This window comes from Ambystoma mexicanum, chromosome 5p (genome assembly GCF_040938575.1).
Source record: "Ambystoma mexicanum isolate Mex_15411 chromosome 5p, UKY_AmexF1_1, whole genome shotgun sequence".
Lineage (NCBI taxonomy): Eukaryota > Metazoa > Chordata > Amphibia > Caudata > Ambystomatidae > Ambystoma > Ambystoma mexicanum.
Genome location: NC_090930.1, coordinates 358,918,337 through 358,939,724, shown reverse-complemented (window position 1 = coordinate 358,939,724; position 21,388 = coordinate 358,918,337).

Genomic DNA, 21,388 nt, shown 5'->3' with positions numbered 1-21,388 from the left:
GATAATAAGTAGAATTAATACAATCTACACACGACTCAACACAGTGGTGTTAATGTTCAGTAAGTACTATGCCTGGCTACGATATACACCAAATTGGAAGTGTCAGTTGACACGTTACTCTTATAAGGCATGAGACATATTATCTTTACTGCTCTGAGGAAGAGCATAGTGGACATTGCACAGGACGGCCCCTGGAGAATACTGAATACCATCCGGTTTCTGCTACATTCATTCTGGTTTCCCAAGATTGACAACACCTTACAAACAATGAATGAACACTCCAAAATGTGTGAAATTATAGCAACAGCAAAACCACAAACACCATTACAAAAATCACTGAACTTCCTGAAAACATTTGGTACACAGTGGAAGGAGATTTCTATGGACAGACTTAACGAGGGTCCTATGTATTTGCCTTGAGAGATGAGTATTCAAGATTCAAAATCACCTGGATCATGTCACTCGCCAAACTCTGTGTGATGTATTAACCGACTTAAGCGCTGCCCTGTGGCATCACTGTGTCCTGGCGGTACCAGAATCATCAAAATGGCAGCAATAGCCCTAAGCGCACCAAAACTTATGAAAATGCTGCTCTACAAAGCACAAAAAGATGGCTGCCAAATCTACCATGCATGTGTCAGTGGTGGAACGGAGACTGCACTCCTGAAACATATCACTGGGCTTCACAACAAGGAAAAATGGAGACTGCATGTAAAGCAGTGCTTGCTGAAAGAAATCCGAAATCTTGCATTTTAAATCTTTTCTTGGTTGCTGAAAATACAAAATGCTGGTACAAAACAACCACAAACATCCAATATCCTTGCTTGGTGTTACCCGTCACTTCATTTAAGAAATCATTATGAACATACAATGTCATGAAAAGCAGAATCGGTCATCAAAATATCCACAGCAAATATGTGGCTGCCTGTGAAATCTGTCAATATATGGGCGCAGTATCAGCGGCCGCCTGTATGACAGCTGACAGTAGTTTGCATCAGAAGTCTAAACTTGTGCAATTGAAATCAAATTCCTGGAATTTAAGTGACTTGTTATTAAGAGGAACCTAGGTTGTAACTATTTAATTTCCATGGTTTAGAAGCTGGAATAAGAGTTCTAGCTGCTTGTTTGAAAATTGCAAGTTTTGTTTTAAACCAAGAAAAATGTAATAAAATGACACTGAATTTAGGCTGAACTCAAAGCCACCAAACCAGTTGCACAGCATCCCCCAACAAAAGGCATCCCCCTTCTACTTCCCTTCAAGGCCAGGAAATCACACCTTTGTGAGAATTAGATCAGGGGAGGAGAACTTGGGCTGCAGCAGAAGGGGACAATGGACTTTCTATGGCTGAAAAGATATGCAGATTGTGAAGGGTCAAAAATGGCCTCTCCCAGAAAGAAGGAGGCGGATTGCTTCAGCGCTGCAAGGAGGAAAAGGAGGCAAGGACAGACAACCATTTGTAGATTCACTAGCACAGAAAGCATATTTTTAAAAAGACTGATTAATGACTGTGTAAATTTGTAAAAAGTATAGAATTAACAGCATTGTTAATGTGATGTTTGGGTGCACATTTTAAGAGATGCCAGAACTCTGTGCGATGTTCTGGGAAGGAACAGTGAAAATTCAGATTTTGCAGCAAATGTATTTATGTCAGAAGCATGAATCTTCACACGCTTATGCCCAGATTCAATGCGCACAGTTGTGCAAAATTTTGTATAAACTAGATATTGTGTTCCGGCCCGAAAAGGCAGAATTCTGTCAAAAGCCGACAGAAGATCCTTCAATGACGGGGCTTGGAAGAGCATTTGCTCCACAAAATATGTGAGCTAGATATGTTATTGTTATAAAGTCTGTAAAATTGTAAATATGTTTTATACTAAAAGTAGATTTCATGTTCAAAAGCCAAGGGGAGGCTTCTCTGACTCATAAAAGCACAGCATCATGGTGACACCCTGTTTCCTTCTCCAATCACGGGAGAGAGAAAATTCTAGCCTATAGCCAGCCTAGCAGGTGCGCTTAGGATAATCCAGCATACACACCCCTGTACCAAATGCATAAAAATAGACAGCTGAGGACTTAGAAAGGTCACACAGATCCACCCACCATCCCGTTCTTGGCGAAGCACCATGAAGGAGATCCATCTATTCTCCTTGTTCCAGACTCCAGAAACTTTGCAAGCAGAAAGGCTCATTGCATAGTTGAACCACTTTCAGCTGGGTCTTAACTTCCAGAACCCATCCCAAAAACTTAAAGGGGAAACAAAAGAAACAACCAGGCTGTGCTGTCACTACTTGCCTTCCAAAGAATTATCTTCATAACCAACAAGGACAGATTAAACCCAATCCTGTGCTGCGCTGTGCTGTGCTGTGACCAGAGAGCAATTGCAGATCTAGCCCAGTCATGCTGTGCAGTGCAGACCAGAGCAGCTTGCTGTCCAGTCCTACCGTGCGGTGTCCAGAGCGCCTTGCTGATCACTCACCCATTCCAGTCCGGTGTGCCCAGCAGTCTGTCCCAGAACCAGATCCCTGACGGTTCCATTCAAATCATTTGTACTGAGTATCCATAATATAGGATTGTCACTAACCTATGTACTGTCCATAGTAATCCCTCTCCAAATCATTCCTATCTTATATTCAGAACTGCAATGTTAGAAATATTTCTGAATTGCCTGAACTCTCTATCTCATCCCTACTATCTTCCTTCTGTAATAGTATTGTTAAACATATCTTTGCGCTGATATATTTCATCTGAAGAAGGCAAGCTCCTCGGCAGGCAAAAACTTGATCCAGAGGCATCCTGGTATAGTGGCTGTGCTCCCGTGTAGTATTTGCTTCTTCATAGTCAAACCGTAGTGCAAAGAAATCCTGTTTGTCTTTTAAAAAGCGCATCCCTGTTTCTCATTGTTGCACCTATCTCAGAAGAATGACCTTCACGGAAACGTCCATAACTTCTTCAAATTGTATGCGAGAAACACAATGTATATGTCTGCTTGTAGCTAACATCCTAGGCTTTCCATAGAACCAAAAACTGCATCTCAAATCCAAATAGTTCTGCCGCAATCGCGATTACCGCACAAAGAAAAGTTTGCCGTGTATTTTCGTTTGGCAAAATCTATACCATGTAAAACAGTTTTCCATTGCACCCGACCTCAAATTTCAGTTTGCACATTGGTTATTAGTGTCAAATCATTGCAAGTGTTTGTCTGCAACCATATAAAGGTGCTTCCATTAGAATTTAAACCATTTCAGTGATTTAAGCCATATTTAGTGTTTTACCTATTCCATTCAAAGCCAATTTTAAAACCATTGGACAGTTTGCCAATGAATTCTATTTCTCTCTTGTGTTTGCTGGGGGGAAATTGGGATTGACATTGTATTTGAATTCTGCATTCCGGATACCTGTTCTCTCTCTTCCTATCTCTCTACATTGCATATTGGGGGGGTTGAGTGGTGTGCAGGGGGAAATAGTAACCACATTGCCATTTGATTTGAACACACGCCCACAAAAGTATCATTGCCGTGATGCATTGTTTTTGATCATTATTACTCCTTGTGCTTAAAGAGAGTGCTCAGTGTGACATAACCCCATTGGTGATTATTGTATCCCCATTAAAAATAGTGTGATTATATTGTGAATATATAAATAAATATTTTAACTTTGCAAACCAGCCTGATTCCTGGTTCAGTGTGACCGGGGCGTTCCAAGAGAGGGGTGAGGTATAAGTGTTATATCGTTCAGATTAAAAGAACTTTTAGACACAAATAAATAAATAAGGATTTCAGTTGTTCATTACACGCTAGGCATTGACTTAGGTGAAGTGCCAGATTGAAATCACTTACAACTCAAAACAATAATCCAAACAATACATACGTTTTTAAGTAAATGAGGCATTTTGGACAAGGGGCCACCATTTAATGGTCTTGACTTCAAGAGACTAGCAGATCACGTTAGCTGCACACAGCAAAATATGACACCTGCGTGGCTACAAGCCAATGGCATGGCAGAATAGATCAAGGCCACAATCAAGAATTTGGTACAAAGATCAGTTGATCATCTCATTTTTAAAGCAAGCCCTATGTAAAGTATTGCAGCAATGTCACAAAGTGACACATGAAGCCCAAGACAACATTGCAACAGAACTCATGATTTCACACCCACTTATAACCAGACTATCTAGTCAAGTTCTCTTAAACATGAAAAGGACATGAAGATCAGAAAGGAAGAAAATAGTATAAACTCAGCTGTGAAGGCATATTCAGAGAAACACAAAGATGCACTTAACAAGGACTTTGAAATACTCGAGAAGTTCTTGTACAACAGACACAGTAAGAAAGTCAAACTTGAAATGTGTGTGGAACAGTTCACAATAATGACTCAAAAATTGACAAAATGGTCACTTTTACATCAAAGCATAGAGAGACAACAAGGAGCGTGCACTTCTATAACACATAAAGAGGGCTGAAGACATCAAAAGTGGAGAATGCAGAATACAGCCGATACCAGATACCAGATGGAGATTGTGAACACTCACTTTGGGAGAAGGAGAAAATCCTACAAGTAACGAAAGAGAAGATCAAGCCAAGAAGACACGGCAGGAAGATTCATAAGAAAACCCCATAAATTTGTGGAAGAGAAGAGGACATGGTCACATACGAGAGGGGAAGATGTTATAGCTGACCCCATACAAATGAGGAGAAATAATGAGGTTGGGAGATGGAACATCATGCTATGTGAGGTGTGGCAGTGACAGTGAGAAGAATAAAGAAGAAGGTTATTCCTTACAAATGTCTATTTAGTACTCTTTTATAAACAATGCATTCTGTCTAAACCCTGGTCATAACAACATTCACAGATTTATGACATAGTTTATGGAATAAAAAACTGAAGCTATTACTCATAACCATATGATGGACATTTTTGTTGTACTTGATCAATAAAGTACAGACCAGACACTGTTTATGAGTCATGGATTGCAGCTATAAATCATTTCGCTGGGGGTTGATGTGAAGCACTTCATCTATGCTTTTGTCTGACAGCCAGTAACGTTATTTGTTGACGACATGCCATGGGTGTAACTCTTTTCAATATACAGCCTTGATTCCCGCATGCACCCCTCTGACTGTAGCCAAAAAAGTGCCACCTTATCCCTTCGAGCATTTGTTGCACAAATACATTCATTGCGTCTGTGGTACAAGTTTACGACTGCAGACCAACAATGATTAAGATGATATTAAAAAAGAGAACACTCTTTCAATATCTGGTGTCTCACCTTCCGGATGTATGAGCACATCTTAGTTACTAAACCAGCTCATAAATGCATTGTTCTGCAGTTGGATTTCCTTAGTGCCTTTCATTTATTGTTTTTTTATTTAACTATTTACATTGCACAAAGTGTTTCCTTGCATCGTTATGCTTTGTCTATTGTGACATTTATGTGGCTAGAATTCACTTCAGCTAAAGACAGATTTTGATCAAATTGCATAATAATATGATTCCCAACAAGCATTATTTTTGTGAAGCCAATTTTAGGATTTGTAGCTGCAGACTCCTCGAGACATTTTGTGTTGGTTCAAATAAGCCATGCAGAAGGAATTGTAGCAGATAGTTTGTTAGGCACTACGTTTTCAAATGGTTATGTGTTTTGCTCGGCACTACGTTTTCAATTGGTTATGTGTTTTGCTCTTTTTAAGATCAGCCTGCAGCTGACACAGAAGAGCAGACGGGATACTATGACAGTCAACACCGTTGCTACTAACACTACATTATATTGTTTGCCAGGAGGCTGAGAACAATTTATATAGATGAGGCCCTCTTGGTGGTGGTCTCCATTATCCCCTTATCATGCACAATGATTGTTGTTATTACATAGCAGCCATTTAAAGATAATTCAACATTTTCCCCATTCTTGATTTGGTACTACAATGTATGGGGTATTACATTGGTCAGAGGGCTGGACTGGGGGTTGCAAGCCATGTGCACTGGCCAGTTTTTTGATGTGCTGAATAAGGCAAGCTGCTTTGGAATGTCGTAAGAGGAAGGATTATTCAAAATGTTTCCCTTGGGTGATAGGCACCAAAACACCACGATAAAAACCTCTGCTGTATATTATCAGTTATTCCACTGTACAGTAGATATCTGATATGAACACCTTTTAAATTAGAAAATGCAAAGTATGGCCTGAGGAATATTTCGGCTTCAAATTGCAGCTGAAGAAAGTCAAAGACTGTGATGGTGTGCTTTTTCTAAAGCATGATGTGGGCAGGGAGTAGAATGTCTGACCCGACAGAGATTAGAAAAACGTGTGCCCAATTCTGCATCTCCCTGCACTTAGATCTGAGATGTGAGAACCCATACCAGAAAAAAAACAAAATAAAAACAAAAAAACATGCTGGACATTCACTGACAGAATTGTTAGCTGGAAATGTGCTTGGAGAGATGATGGGTTTTGTTTGCAGTTTTTTGGGTTTGTGAGGGTCAACGTGTATGATTTTTCTACTGTTTATATGCAGACTTCCAAACTCGTTTATACAAAAACGTTTGTGAGAGGAGTAATACCAGAACATTACCAGGTCTGTTTCATAAATGGATGCTCAGGTAAGAATAATGGGCGGAATCTGCTTTATAAACGTTGGGAAGAAAGCCTTGCACACAGCCTGAAAGTGATGTGCTGTTCAACTCAATTTAAAACGTTCAACTCATTGTACTGCTCTGGATGACGTTCAATCTATTAATGAGATAATGTATTGAAATACTTCTACAGCCTTTCATGACAGTCGTGAGGTGGTAACACCATCTTAATTCAATGAGGTGTCAGTCTTATATGCCCCCTAACCACAAAGCTATTCCTTCTCATCCTATAATCAGTAACTCAGGACAGAACACAGCCACTACCTGCAGTTGATATCCTTGTACTTTCGAACCATTCTTGAGTTAAAGTATTAATACTAATAATACTTTATTGTGATTTAATCCTAAATCTAGGATTTTACACAATGTTGTATATCATAGACCATACAAACATACAGTACATAAAACATAAAACATAACACATGGATAACGATCATAAATATAGCGATCATAAAAAAAGTACTACCTCAACAAGTCTAAAGATACATAATACAATACAATGCCATTAGTCAATTAAGCAATACACCAACCAAAATCAAGATTACATTAAATTTATGCAAGTAGAAATAAAACATAAGTAAAATATATATACGCAATGAAATACAATATGTGAGCGCTGAAGTGCATAAAGAGTGAACCCACCATATCGTAATCATGATGCGTTTGGTAGTAGGGTTTTAACATGTGACCACACCCTAAAAAGAGCTAGTTGGAGACCCACAGACTAGGGGTTAATGCAACTATCCCAAAAGGCTTCCTCAGTTATGGCCTCATAATGATGTACCCATTTCCCAAATGCATGCTTATATGTTGGTCCCAGTTTTGGGCAAAGGGTTAAGACATCTCTGGAGGTTTCCAGTACTCCCAAGGCCTGGCATATCCGACAATGTCTAGCCTCAATCGGTGTTAAGATGGATTTCTGAACTCTGTCCTGGAGGGGCAGAGGTTCAGAAGGCCAGCCTAGTTTCTTGGAACAGGGTAACCTATGGACAAGCCAGACCAATCAGGGTAGCGATGGTGGCAGTCAAGACTAGGTCTCAAGGGGGGTGAGGGTGACTGAAAGCTCGCAATGAGCACACAAAGCAAGGACGCTTACAAATTACTCCAGGCAGGTGTTATATTAAAAATATAGACACATTTATTACAAGGCCTTTGTAACATCGACCATAGTAAAGAATCACGATAAAACTCAAGTAAACCAACACATCACAATCAATACAATATATATACAAGACCGAGGGGTCTAACGAGTTAGGAGCACGAAATATGCAGACCACCTAGATGGGGAGGAAAACAGGCAGTGCAAGTAATCGTTAGGCCCAGTTTGACATCAGAGACCACCTAACTAGAAGGAAGTCCGAGCCCTACGAAGAGTGGAGCCTTGTGCTCAAAAGTACCTGCACACGCGGGTGCCAACGGGCCAAGAAGTGTCTCTTCGGGGAAATCAGGCAGTTCAGAGAGGTGAACAAACAATGACGAACAGACCTCTGCTACTCAAGCGCAGCCGCCACTTGTGGGCAGAGCAGGGCGTGAGTACGGAGAAAGGGGTGCTGCTTTTCAACAGTGGGGGAAAGCCACAGGCTTCTGCAGGAGGGAGACCAGTTCAGGGTATTGATTACTCACTGGTCCCCGATGCAGGCAGACCCAGGCTTCTCCGAGTTAGATTCTTCGCTGGCAGGTTCAGATGCGATCAGAGGGATGTCTCGGCGCTGTGTAGATTCCACAGCAGCAGAAGTCAGGGTCGAGGGTGTCCCAAACGCAGCGAACACGCACAGATGGTTACCTCAGCAGGGCAACTCGGCAGCCGCTTGTATTCCAGGCCCAATGTACACTTCTCACTTCAGACCTGGGAACGCCAAGTGAACGAAGCGTGTGAGAGTGTCGAGGGCTCGGATTTCAGCAGCAGCCAGACGGCGGTAACAGAGCAAGGTTCCTGTGTAGGCTGGTCAGTCCGCTGGATGGCCCAGGAATGCTTCCGAAGGCTTACGTACAGGAGTTGGTGAAGATGCCGAGAATAGTTCCCACTATTCTAAAGGGTCGAAGCGGCAGTACTGGCCTTCTCATTCGATCAGAGGCAGAGGGGTTTCACAGGACGACTGCAGTGCAGGGTGCCAAACCTTCAGCGGGTCACCAGCGATTCCTCGACTCAGCTTCTTAGTTACAGGATACTTGGCTCCTTTATCCTTTCTTCGTGAGAACTCAGTAGATCGACATGGTAGTGGCGTTTCCAGCCTCCTCTTATCCAGGGTTCCCTTTGCGCCAAAATGGAGAGGGCCCAATGGGAGATCTGCTCACAAAACACTAACACCATACGTGGACCTATCACAGACCATGGTGGTCCCAGGCATTCAAGACACACTAGACTCTCTGGCACCCAGGATGTGTATTGGGACCAGACATCCCAGCCCACATCCTGGAGGCTCACAACAGGCCTGTAGAAGCCCGCGAAAGCATCTGTGTTTCGTGGTAAAGTGCATGCCCAAATACGGATGGCTTCGGGTCAGCTCGACCTGGGGAAGGTGAAGGGGCAAGACGGTCAGCGGACAGGACAAAGAACCTCGTGGTCTTGCCATTTTGGAAGCCAGGCCACCCATTTTGGCCAACCGCGAGAAGCGCGGTTAACAGGGCAAAAGGGAGTTCAAAACACAAAGAAACGATTGCTGCCACCAGTCCCGTCCGTGACATACTTGCACAGTTCGTTATAAATCCATCGAGAGTTACTAGGGCCTGTAGAATGACTAGAGACCCAAGAGTGCAGTAACTTAGTTTACAGTGCCCTCTTGTGCCATGTTGCGCGAAAGCTGCAACATGAGAAAAGAACTACAGAAAACAACGTTTCCCGGTACTGACTGTCTTAAGGGCATGTCAGTTTCCCTGTAAGAATGGAGCGAAAGCCCAAAGGAGTGCGGCGGAATGCTGTGCTTCTCTGGCAAAGTCTAGATCAGGGTGTAAAACAACAGCAAAAAGTTTGGGGGTTGCCACATGGAAGGAAAATTATCTACAATATGAAATCTTTCCTTAAACTCGTCCCTCCCAGACTAAGGACAGCGGGAACTAATCTACCCCTGGATGAGTCTCTTGTTCAGGTCGGTTAAACATTCTGGACAACCCATCAGCATTGCAATGTTGGACACCTGGCCTATGCTCAATAGTGAAGTCAAAGCCTTGCAGACTTATGGACCACCTAAGCAACTTTGGATTATCTCCCCTCATGTTCATCAGCCACTTTAAGGGCTTATGGTCGGTTTGCATAGTGAAGTGGGTCCCACAGAGGTAGGGCCTCAGCTTCCGTAGGCCCCACACAACAGAGAAGCATTCTTTCTCTACTGTGGACCATTAGAGCTCTCTGTCCTTAAGCTGGCAACTAATGAAACCAATAGGGTGCTCCTTACCCTTCTCATCTACTTGCGATAGTAGAGCTCCTATCCCAGTGTCAGAGGCCTCTATCTGCACAATAAAAGGTCTTTGATAATCAGGGGCCCTAAGGACAGGGGCCTGGCACAAGGAATCTTTTAAGCCATTGAAGGCCTTCTCACACTCGTCGGTCCAAGTTACCTTCTTGCGTTTCTTCGGAGTGGTGAGGGCAGTCTGAGGGGCAGCTATGGTGCCCTAGTCTGCCATGAAGTTGCGGTAATACCCAGTGAGTCCTAGGAAGGCTCTCACTTGGGTCTGTGTAGTGGGGTAGGCCAGTCTTGTACTGCTTGTACATTACTGGGAAGAGGCTGTATCCTCTCTCCACCTACTTCATGTCCAAGGTAAACCACTGAGCCTTGTCCAATCTGGCATTTACTAGCCTTTATGGTCAAGTGTGCTTTCTGAAGAGCTTGTAGCATAATCCCAAGGCGTTTCACATGGTCTTCCCAGGTGGCGCTGAAAACTGCTATATCATCCAGATATGCAAGACAGAATTCATCCAACCCATTCAACACATGATTCACAAGCCTTTGGAAAGTGGCAGGTGCATTCTTCAACCCGTACGGCATTACCCTGAATTGGTAAAGACTGTCTGGAGTGGAAAAGGCTGTCTTCTCCTTGGCATGTTCTGCTAAGGCAATTTGCCAATAGCCCGCAGTGAGGTCAAACGTGCTGAGGTACTTGGAGGCACCCAAGGTATCTACCAGCTCATCTGTTCGAGGCAAGGGGTGTGCATCTGTCTTGGTGACAGCATTCAGATCCCTGTAATCCACGCAGAAACTCAATTCAGAGGTGCCTGCTTTTGGAACCAAAACCACAGGGCTGGACCAAGGACTACTAGAGGGTTCAATCACCCCAAGATCTAACATTTTGTTGACCACTGTCTTAATGTAAGACCGTACTTTGTCTGAGATCCTGTATCCTCTACTTTTGGTAGGAACGCTGTCTCCTGTGTCTATGTTGTGTTTGCACCAAGGTGACTGCGAAAACAGGGGGGAAAATTGCCTAAGCAAACTTTTCACCTCAGCCTGCTGATCAGAAGTCAGGTGAGGGGCCACTCGGACACCCTCAAAGGAGCTATCTGAAGGACTGCTTTGGAACAGGTCGGGGAGAGGTTCAGACTCCTCTTCCTCAACATTTGAAGCCAGTAGCAGTGCTGCGATTTCGACTCTTGGGACAAAAGCCTTCAGCCTATTCACGTGGAACACTTTTGGAGCCTGTCCAGGCCTTCCAAGGTCCACTAAATAGTTGACCTCACCCAGGGGCTCCACCATTGTGTAAGGGCCTGACCATTTGTCCTGTAAAGCTCTTGGCCTTATGGGATTCATGATCAGGACTTGCTGACCAGGTGTAAAGTTGATGAGGGAAGCTTTCTGGTTGTACCAATGTTTCACCAGCGCTTGTCCTGCCTTCAACTTGTCACTATCCAGACCCATCAGAAGTACCATCCGTTTTCTGAGCCCTAACACATAGTCTACTACGTTGGTAGTAATAGGGGGAGTGGGCATCTGCCATCCCTCTTTGACTATGGCTAAGGGTCCCCGCACAGGGTGACCAAACAAAAGCTCGAAGGGGCTGAAGCCAACACCCTCCTGTGGTACCTCTCGGTAGGCAAACAGTAAGCATGGTAAAAGAAGATCTCATTTTCTTCTTTGAGGTTCTTCCAGAATCCCAATCATACTCTTTAACGTTCTGTTGAACCATTCCACCAGACCATTGGTCTGGGGGTGGTATGCGGAAGAGAACCTGTAGGTGACACCACATTCCTTCCACATAGCCTGCATATACTTTGACATTAAGTTGCTGCCTCTGTCAGACACAACTTCTTTAGGGAAGCCAACCCTAGTAAAGATGCCAAGTAACGCTTTTGCAACTGACTTGGCAGTTACAGTTTTCAATGGGATGGCCTCAGGATATCTGGTAGCATGGTCGACCAGCACCAGGATAAACCTATTGCCTGAGGATGTTTGCGGGTCAAGGGGACCAACGATGTCGATCCCTACCCTTTCGAATGGTATTTCCACAACTGGGAGTGGCACCAATGGAGCTTGGATTGTTGAGCGACTCTTACCAGATAACTGGCAGGAGAAACAACTCCTGCAGTGACTTTCTACTTGCACCCCCATCTTGGGCCAGTAGAAGTGCATGGATAATCTTTACTTGGTCCTATTAATACCAAGGTGACCAGCAAGGGGCACTTCATGTGCCAGCTGCAGGAGGAAGGGTCTTACAGCAAGTGGAACCACCAACCTCCTATGGTCTCCTTCTGTAGACTCTGTGGCTCACTGTACAGGAGTCCACCTTCCCAATAAATCCAATGCTTCCCAGGAGGTTAACCCTCAAGCTGGGAGCAGGCCTGTCTCCTTAGGCCTTCCAGAGATGGGCACTCACGTTGGCCTTTACTGAACTCTTCCCTGTCAGGACCACCTTCTACTAACAAGTCTTTTAGTTCAGGATGGTCATTGGGGTCAAATACTTCAGGTATCGCCGCCTCCTCGTCAGGTCCGGGTGATTGACCAACTTCCTCCACCGCAGTGGTAGGTGAGTTCGGGGGAATATTTTCTTTCCCTCGTTTTGGTTTTCTTACTCCTTTAGCCTTGGGTTTCCCCTTTGGCTGGGGCAGTGAATTGGTCTTGGCCAATGCTGTCCGTGTTTGAGACCATGTGCAGGGTCTGTCAGCACTGTCTCCCACAAGCCCTAAAGCTCTGAGATCGTTGCCCAACTGGACCTTTCCTGGGACATTCCTCTGAATGCTCACTGGAATCCTGACTGCTGTACCATTGAGAGTAAGATTTACAGGTATTACTGGAAACATGTGAGGTGGGCCATCAGCCAACTTAGTGGGCATCAGAGTAGCTCTGGCAACTTCCTCTGAGTCTACCAAGGTAGAATCCACTACAGTTCGACTGCACCCACTATCCCTAAGAGCTGGTGTATCGACTCCATTGATCAGCACACTGTCTTTAAAGTAGTGCTTGGTGTTATCTGGAATCCTAGCATAAGCCTCTGCGACTTTAGGCTCCCAGGAACCCAGGGAAACTAAAACTACCTCGGCTTCTATCCTACTGCGGAAGGAGTCTGAGGAGAAGGATGCTCCTGTAATCTCTTCTTCCTCGTAGGAGAAGACCAGATTAGCGGAGTGGACCCGCAAAGGTTTAACCTTACACTGTGGATCCTCTTCATGTGGTCAGTTGCTCCACAAGCAAAACAAGATCCAGTGGGTCTGTTTACATAGGGAGGCTTACTATAACCAGAGTTCTGTTTCGGAGGCTGACCTCCACTACCCTGTGAGTTCTCTTGTGTCTTACCCTTATTTTTTTCTTTTTGTGGCCCTTTTGAGAAGAAGATGTATCCGAGTCCCCACCCTCCTTATCTTTGGACTTTTTCCCTTCCTCCTGCTTACCAGGATGAGTTTTGTCCTTATGGGACACTCGACGTGACACCCATAAATCTGCTGCAATGGCAAGCTTTGAATTTGCCAAATGCTGCTTAAGCTCAGGGGAAGAAGATGCAAAAATATGTTCCAGCATGACAAGAATTATCATACCTTCAAAGGTAGAAACCTTATAACCTTCGACCCAGCCAGTCAAGTTTTTTAAGGATTCGGTTACATAAGATACCCAAGTACCACCTTCTTTTTTCTTATACTCTCGGAATCATTTTAAATATTGGGCAGGAGTCTTTCCAAACTTTAAAATGAGAGTTTGCTTCAACATTGCAAAATCTGCTCACTCAGCCTTCGACATTTCCGTTATGGCACTGCAGCCAGAATGGGGCAGTCTGCTGAGCAACCAGGCAATTTTATCAGCATTGTCAACTTGTTGAACTTCACATGCATACTCAAATGTATTCAGCCAGTCCATAATGTCATTCTTTTCCTCATACACACTGAGCAGATCTTTTGGAAACCGTGGATGAGAGGAGGCCCCAGACCCATGTCCAGGACCCTTGGATCCATTGGCAACTTGAAGCTTGGCCAGTTCCAACTGGTTATCCCTGTCTTTCTGTTTTTCTGCCTGTTCGATTTTTAGCTTGACCCTATTGAACTCAAGCTCTTCCTAGAGTTTGGCCATATTGAACCCAAGCTCCTTCTACCTAAACACCAGCTCTTGTTTCTTGAATTCAAGCATGGCTTCCCGATCAGCACTGGCAGAGGAAACATTGGACATTGCATCCTCGCTGTCCTCATGGTCGTGGTGGACTAGTGCAGCGGCAGAACTGTCAGTTCTACCAGTGAGAGCAGCCTCACCTCCTTCTGCACTGTCCTCGGAAGCTATAGCGTCAAGCTGAGCTTCTTGCCACGCCATGATTCTTTGGATTATTTCCATTTTTGTGCCTTGCGAGGAGACACCTCTTTCAGCACACATCTTTTTCAATGTTTCGGATTTAGAAGCATTTAAAGTTAACAAGGTACCTGTTTCCATACTGTTAGATAGGACTATGGCCTTTTAGAAGTTATACTACGACAATTCAATACGTGTCCTGGTAGGAATAACTTGAAATGCCCTTGCTCATGCGCAACACTGGATACCTTCAGTCGTATCCCACCGCTGTACACCAATTTGTTAAGATGGATTTCTGAACTCTGTCCTGGAGGGGCAGAGGTTCAGAAGGCCAGCCTAGTTTCTTGGAACAGGGTAACCTCTGGACAAGCCAGACCAATCAGGGTAGCGATGACGGCTGTCAAGACTAGGGCCCTCATTACGACCCAGGCGTTGGACCATGGTGCTAATAGCACCATGGTCCATGCCGGTAACTTACCGACTCCGCCATGGCGGAATGTGGAATTACTGCCCCATTCCGAGGTTGGCGGGGCGGTAATTCCCCATGCCGCCATTGCCCTTCCCCATTCCCATTTTTGCCCCATAGGGCTCAATGGGACTGGGGAAGGCGCTAATTACGGCACCGTAAATTACGGTGCCGTAATTAGCTCCTAGGTCCCTTTGCAGGTTGGTTTATTAACGCCTGCTAAAAGCAGGCGTTAAAGTGCCACCCGCAAAGGGACCTCGTAATCAGGCGTTAAGGGTTTAACGGCGCCGCCACCTTTTACGGCACCGTTAACCCCTTAACACCTGGGTTGTAATGAGGGCCTAGGTCTCAAGAGGGGTGAGGGTGACTGAAAGCCAGCAATGAGCACACAAAGCAAGGATGCTTACAAATTACTCCAGGCAGGTGTTATATTAAAAATATAGACACATTTATCACAAGGCCTTTTTAACATCGACCATAGTAAAGAAGCACGATAAAACTCAAGTAAACCAACACATCACAATCAATACAATATATATACAAGACCGAGGGGTCTAACGATTTAGGAGCACGAAATATGCAGACCACCTAGATGGGGAGGAAAACAGGCAGTGCAAGTAATTGTTAGGCCCAGTTCGACATCAGAGACCACCTAACTAGAAGGAAGTCCGAGCCCTAAGAAGAGTGGAGCCTTGTGATCAAAAGTAGGTCAGAAACCCCAGCTATACTTGCTTCTGTGCCCGGCACCAGAGGTAAGGCATTTCCTAGTAAGGCTTCGGATGAACCCGATCAAGGTTTTGGCAATCATTGGGGCCTGTATGAAGATACCGATTGTTAGGAAAGATTTCATATTGTAGGTAATTTTCCTTCCATGTGGCAACCCCCAAACTTTTTGCTGTTGTTTTACACCCTGATCTAGACTTTGCCAGAGAAGCGCAGCCTTCCGCCGCACTCCTCTGGGCTTTCGCTCCGTTCTTACACAGAAACTGACATGCCCTTAACACAGTCAGTACCGGGAAACGTTGTTTTCCGTAGTTCTTTTCTCATGTTGCAGCTTTCGCGCAACATGGCACAAGAGGGCACTGTAAGCTAAGTTACTGCACTCTTGGGTCTCTAGTCATTCTACAGGCCCTAGTAACTCTCGATGGATTTATAACGAACTGTGTAAGTATGTCACGGACGGGGCTGGTGGCAGCGATCGTTTCTTTGTGTTTTGAACTCCCTTCTGCCCTGTTAACCGCGCTTCTCGCGTTTGGCCAAAATGGGTGGCCTGGCTTCCAAAATGGCCAGACCACAAGGTTCTTTGTCCTGTCGCTGACCGTCTTAGCCCTTCACCTTCCCCAGGTCGAGCCGACCCGGGGCCATCCTTATTTGGGCATGTACTTTCCCGCGAAACACAGCTGCTTTCGCGGGCTTCAACAGGCCAAGGAGTGTCTCTTCGGGAAAATCAGGCTGTTCAGAGAGGTGAACAAACGATGGCGAACAGACCTCTGCTACTCAAGCGCAGCCTCCACTTGTGGGCAGAAGCAGGGCGCGAGTACGGAGAAAGGGGTGCTGCTTTTCAACAGCGGGGGAAAGCCACAGGCTTCTGCAGGAGGGAGACCGGTTCAGGGTATTGATTACTCACCGGTCCCCGATGCAGGCAGACCCAGGCTTCTCCGAGTTAGTTTCTTTGCTAGCAGGTTCAGATGGAATCAGAGGGACGTCTCGCCACCGTGTAGATTCCGCGGCAGCAGAAGTCAGGGTCGAGGGTGTCCCAAACGCAGCAAACACGCACAGATGGTTACCTCAGCAGGGCAACTCGGCAGCCGCTTGTATTCCAGGCCCAATGTACACTTCTCACTTCAGACCTGGGAACGCCAAGTGTACGAAGCGTGTGAGAGTGTCGAGGGTTCGGATTTCAGCAGCAGCCAGACGGCAGTAACAGAGCAAGGTTCCTGTGTAGGCTGGTCAGTCCGCTGGATGGCCCAGGGACGCTTCCGAAGGCTTACGTACAGGAGTTGGTGAAGATGCCGAGAATAGTTGTTGCCACTATTCTAAAGGGTCGAAGCGCCAGTACAGGCCTTCTCGTTCGATCAGAGGCAGAGTGGTCTCACAGGACGACAGCAGTGCAGGGTGCCAAACCTTCAGCGGTTCACCAGCGATTCCTTGACTCAGCTTCTTAGTTGCAGGATACTTGGCTCCTTTATCCTTTGTTCGTGAGAACTCAGGAGATCGACATGGTAGTGGCGTTTCCAGCCTCCTCTTATCCAGGGTTCCCTTCGCGCCAAAACAGAGAGGGCCCAATGGAGATCTGCTCACAAAACACTCAGACCATACATGGACCTATCACAGACCATGGTGGTCCCAGGCATTAAGACACACTGGACTCTCTGGCACCCAGGATGTGTATTGGGACCAGACATCCCAGCCCACATCCTGGAGGCTCACAACAGGCCTGTTGAAGCCCGCGAAAGCAGCTGTGTTTCGCGGGAAAGTACATGCCCAAATAAGGATGGCCCCGGGTCGGCTCGACCTGGGGAAGGTGAAGGGCTAAGACGGTCAGCGACAGGACAAAGAACCTTGTGGTCTGGCCATTTTGGAAGCCAGGCCACCCATTTTGGCCAAACGCGAGAAGCGCGGTTAACAGGGCAGAAGGGAGTTCAAAACACAAAGAAACGATCGCTGCCACCAGCCCCGTCCGTGACATACTTACACAGTTCGTTATAAATCCATCGAGAGTTACTAGGGCCTGTAGAATGACTAGAGACCCAAGAGTGCAGTAACTTAGCTTACAGTGCCCTCTTGTGCCATGTTGCGCGAAAGCTGCAACATGAGAAAAGAACTACGGAAAACAACGTTTCCCGGTACTGACTGTGTTAAGGGCATGTCAGTTTCTGTGTAAGAACGGAGCGAAAGCCCAGAGGAGTGCGGCGGAAGGCTGCGCTTCTCTGGCAAAGTCTAGATCAGGGTGTAAAACAACAGCAAAAAGTTTGGGGGTTGCCACATGGAAGGAAAATTACCTACAATATGAAATCTTTCCTAACAATCGGTATCTTCATACAGGCCCCAATGATTGCCAAAACCTTGATCGGGTTCATCCGAAGCCTTACTAGGAAATGCCTTACCTCTGGTGCCGGGCACAGAAGCAAGTATAGCTGGGGTTTCTGATATTTATATGTTACATGGGATACTGCCTCATAGGCACTTAGCTTGGCCAGATGGATAGCATTCATATTCCAATCCCATCTGTTCAATTTTTCCTCAAATGATTTTTTCTGGTGGATATAGGGCAGACACAACCTGTTCTCATACGACCACTGAAACTCCTTAACCAGGGACTCATTTAGCTCTTTAAAGTTGAGGCCCAGAGGGTTTTTCTCCGCCACATAATTAGCCCCTGCCAGCCTCAGTAATTTGCACCTGGGGTCTGCGTGTGCTTTAAGATAAAGAACACCTCTCGCGCGTTGGGCCAGGCCTTTCAGAGAGATAAGGCCCAACACGAGGCGTACAAACTGTACCGAGCATGAAGGACCTAATCCCAGCACAGTGCACCAGTAGTGCCCCTCCAAAATATTCAGCCACTTCAGATCCTGCATGGCCAGTGCCTCCAAGCCATAAACGATGGCTGGGACAAAACACTGTTGGTAGAGTTTTAAGATTCCTGCCATACTAAAGCCAGCCAATGCCTCCCCAAATTTACATGCTTGTAATGTAAGCAGCTTGGCTCTGCGTTTTTATGCCAAATTATGTCTTCATAGTTAGTCGGAACTTTAAAGTACAGCCCTACATATGGCTAAGAATCGATCACTGCAATGGTCCGCAATTTGGTGTCAATGCCAGAGCGACTAGGGCCTTTTGCGAGCGATCACCATTATTTTGGTCTTCTCAAGGTTGATAATTAGACCTAACTGGGAGGCATAGACTGCCAGCTCATTTAGCATGCTCTTTATGCCCATTAGAGTACGATCAAATAAAATTAAATTGCCGGCGTAGAGCATGCCAAAGATAAGAATATTGCCCAATTTAGGTGGACGGTTGGATTTTAAAGCCATACGCACTAGCAAGTCATAGCAAGTATAGAGGTTATACAGCATGGGGGCCGTTATTAAACCCTGATTTACCCCTGTATTAGTATAGATTGCAGCCAACACTTCTCTATTATCATTGAGGCAAACCTTCGCAGAGTCATTCCTATGAAGTGAAATTAGTATATGGATTAACCAGGCAGGGCAATTCATGGCTCTGAGTTTTGTCCACAAGATATCACGCACCACCAGGTCAAAAGCACTGCTGAAATCTATGAAGGCAATATACAGGGTACTCTCCTTACTACTGGTGGTATTCTTGATCAGCTGATCAAGAACCCAAATGTTGTGGGTTGTGCTTGCTCCATGTCTAAAACCGGTCTGTGCATGATGTAATATCTGTGGCCCAGATTTCAACTTCTTTAAGTACTAATATTATAATCTGTCAACAACCTTGAGTCACACATATGGTAATCTGCTGTCATGAAACTGAGCGGTGTTGAATGAGACACATGTACCAGAACTTTGAAGCTTCTCCTGTTATTACACCACCTCCTCCTGGCCCACTACCTCTGCCTCTGTGGCTCCACCATCTACTCTTTGGCATGTTTCCTCACCTCTTCTTGTGTAATTACATACTCATTCTAATATCTCACCACCTCCTCATTTGGATGCCTCACCACCTCCTCCTAATTCACTAAATCCTCCTCCTGCTGCCTCTCCACTTTCTCCATTGGACGTTTCACAGCCTCCTTGATTAACTACAACTTTGTACTAATGTATTAAACCCACCTTCTCTGTGTGTCCCACAGCCACATCCTGATGTACTATCTCCTCCTGATCCCAGACTGTCTCCTCTGTATATCCCACAACTCTGTCCTGATTCACAACCAACTCCTCCTGTTGTCTCTACACTTATTCCTCTGGATGTCTCACAACCTCCCAATGATTCACTACCTGCTCCTCCCAAAGGATTACCACTTCCTCCTCTGGATGATTAAACATCTCCTCCTGACTCACTTCCACCTCCTCCTGGTGTCCCTCCACCTCCTCCTCTGGATGTTTCACAATCACCCACTGTTTCACTACCACCTACTCATCTGGGTGTCTCACCGCCCATTTTGATCCACTACCACTGCCACCTGTTGCCTCACTAACTCCTTCTGTAGTGGTTTCCCTGCCTCCTTCTGATTAGTGACCACTTCTTCCTATTAGCCCTTCACCTGTTGTTTCCACTTACTTCCTTAGATGCTATTTTCCACTTCTGCAAGTTCCCTCCTCTCGTGTACACCACGCAACCTCCTCTATTTAAGATTGAACCACACACACCTCCTCTGATCACCTTCCCCCATAACCACAATGCTTCTTTTCCACAACTCTCCTCCCTCTGGCCTTTCAGACCCTTTTGCCCACTTCTTTCACTTCATATAGGTTTACATCTATGAGCGTGGACCTCCCTTTTCTGATTTTACTGAATTTGAAAGTGAACTTCATGGCCATTGTGCTTCAGAAGACATCCTGGCTCGTGAGCATGTTTGAGTGTGTGTGGGCCTCACAAACCCCAGCCCAGTAGGCCTCAGCATGGTTTGCTTTTCCCCATGAGGTACGAAGCCCATCAGTAGTAGAGCTGAGTTCTTCCAGCTGTTCAGTAATGCCTCTTCATCAATTTGGAGCCATAAAGTCACAGATGGTGTTGCTAGTGCCCAACGACAAGTCGCTCCCATGCACTAAGGGACATGTGTGATAAAGAAGTATTTCATTCCCATACCACCCCATTATCATTTGGCGGTTGAAAGTACCAGCCTCATACTAACCTCATCCCTTACACTCTGAGCCAGACAAGGAACTCCCTCTAACTGTTCAAGATGGTGAGAAACGTCTTGAGATATTTAGAAAGTAAAATGTGCACGGTTATATATATTCTGGCAGAAAGCAATATTTACTTGCTCCGGAAGGATATATCAAAGAAGATATATAGGTCACACATACGCCAACTCTCTCAGTCTCTCTGAGGCTGGTCACACATTTTTAAGATTTCTGCGGTGATCTACATCTATTTCTTCAAAATGGTACCACTCAGTATTGTAATAGGCTAGTTCTGGCCACACAGGAAGACAAGACACACATTCATATGGGATGGTTCTATGTCCAGGGTTCAAGAATCAGGGATTACTGTGCTACCCGTTACTGCGTCGTCGAAAATGTTGATGCCAATTATGGTGCGGCACAGTGATGAAATAGATCACTTCACCTGCATTCCATGATCTGCATTCCCTTTCCTGACCCCCCCACCACACCACCCCATTTATCTTTAAGGCGGCACACTTCTGTGTGCCGCCTACACTCCTCTATCCTGCGGTGTCAGTTCCTCCCACTAACCTAGATTAGAGCTGACGCTGCAGGGTGCTTTTTTTTTCTTCACTTTCTTAACCCCTGCTTAACGCAATGGTACCCAAGGGACACCCCTGCAACCCGCAACTCCCGTTACTGCTCTTACCGCAATGGTACCCAAGGGGCACCTCTGCAACCCGCAACTCCCGTTACTGCTCTTACCGCAATGGTACCCAAGGGGCAACCCGCAACTCCCGTTACT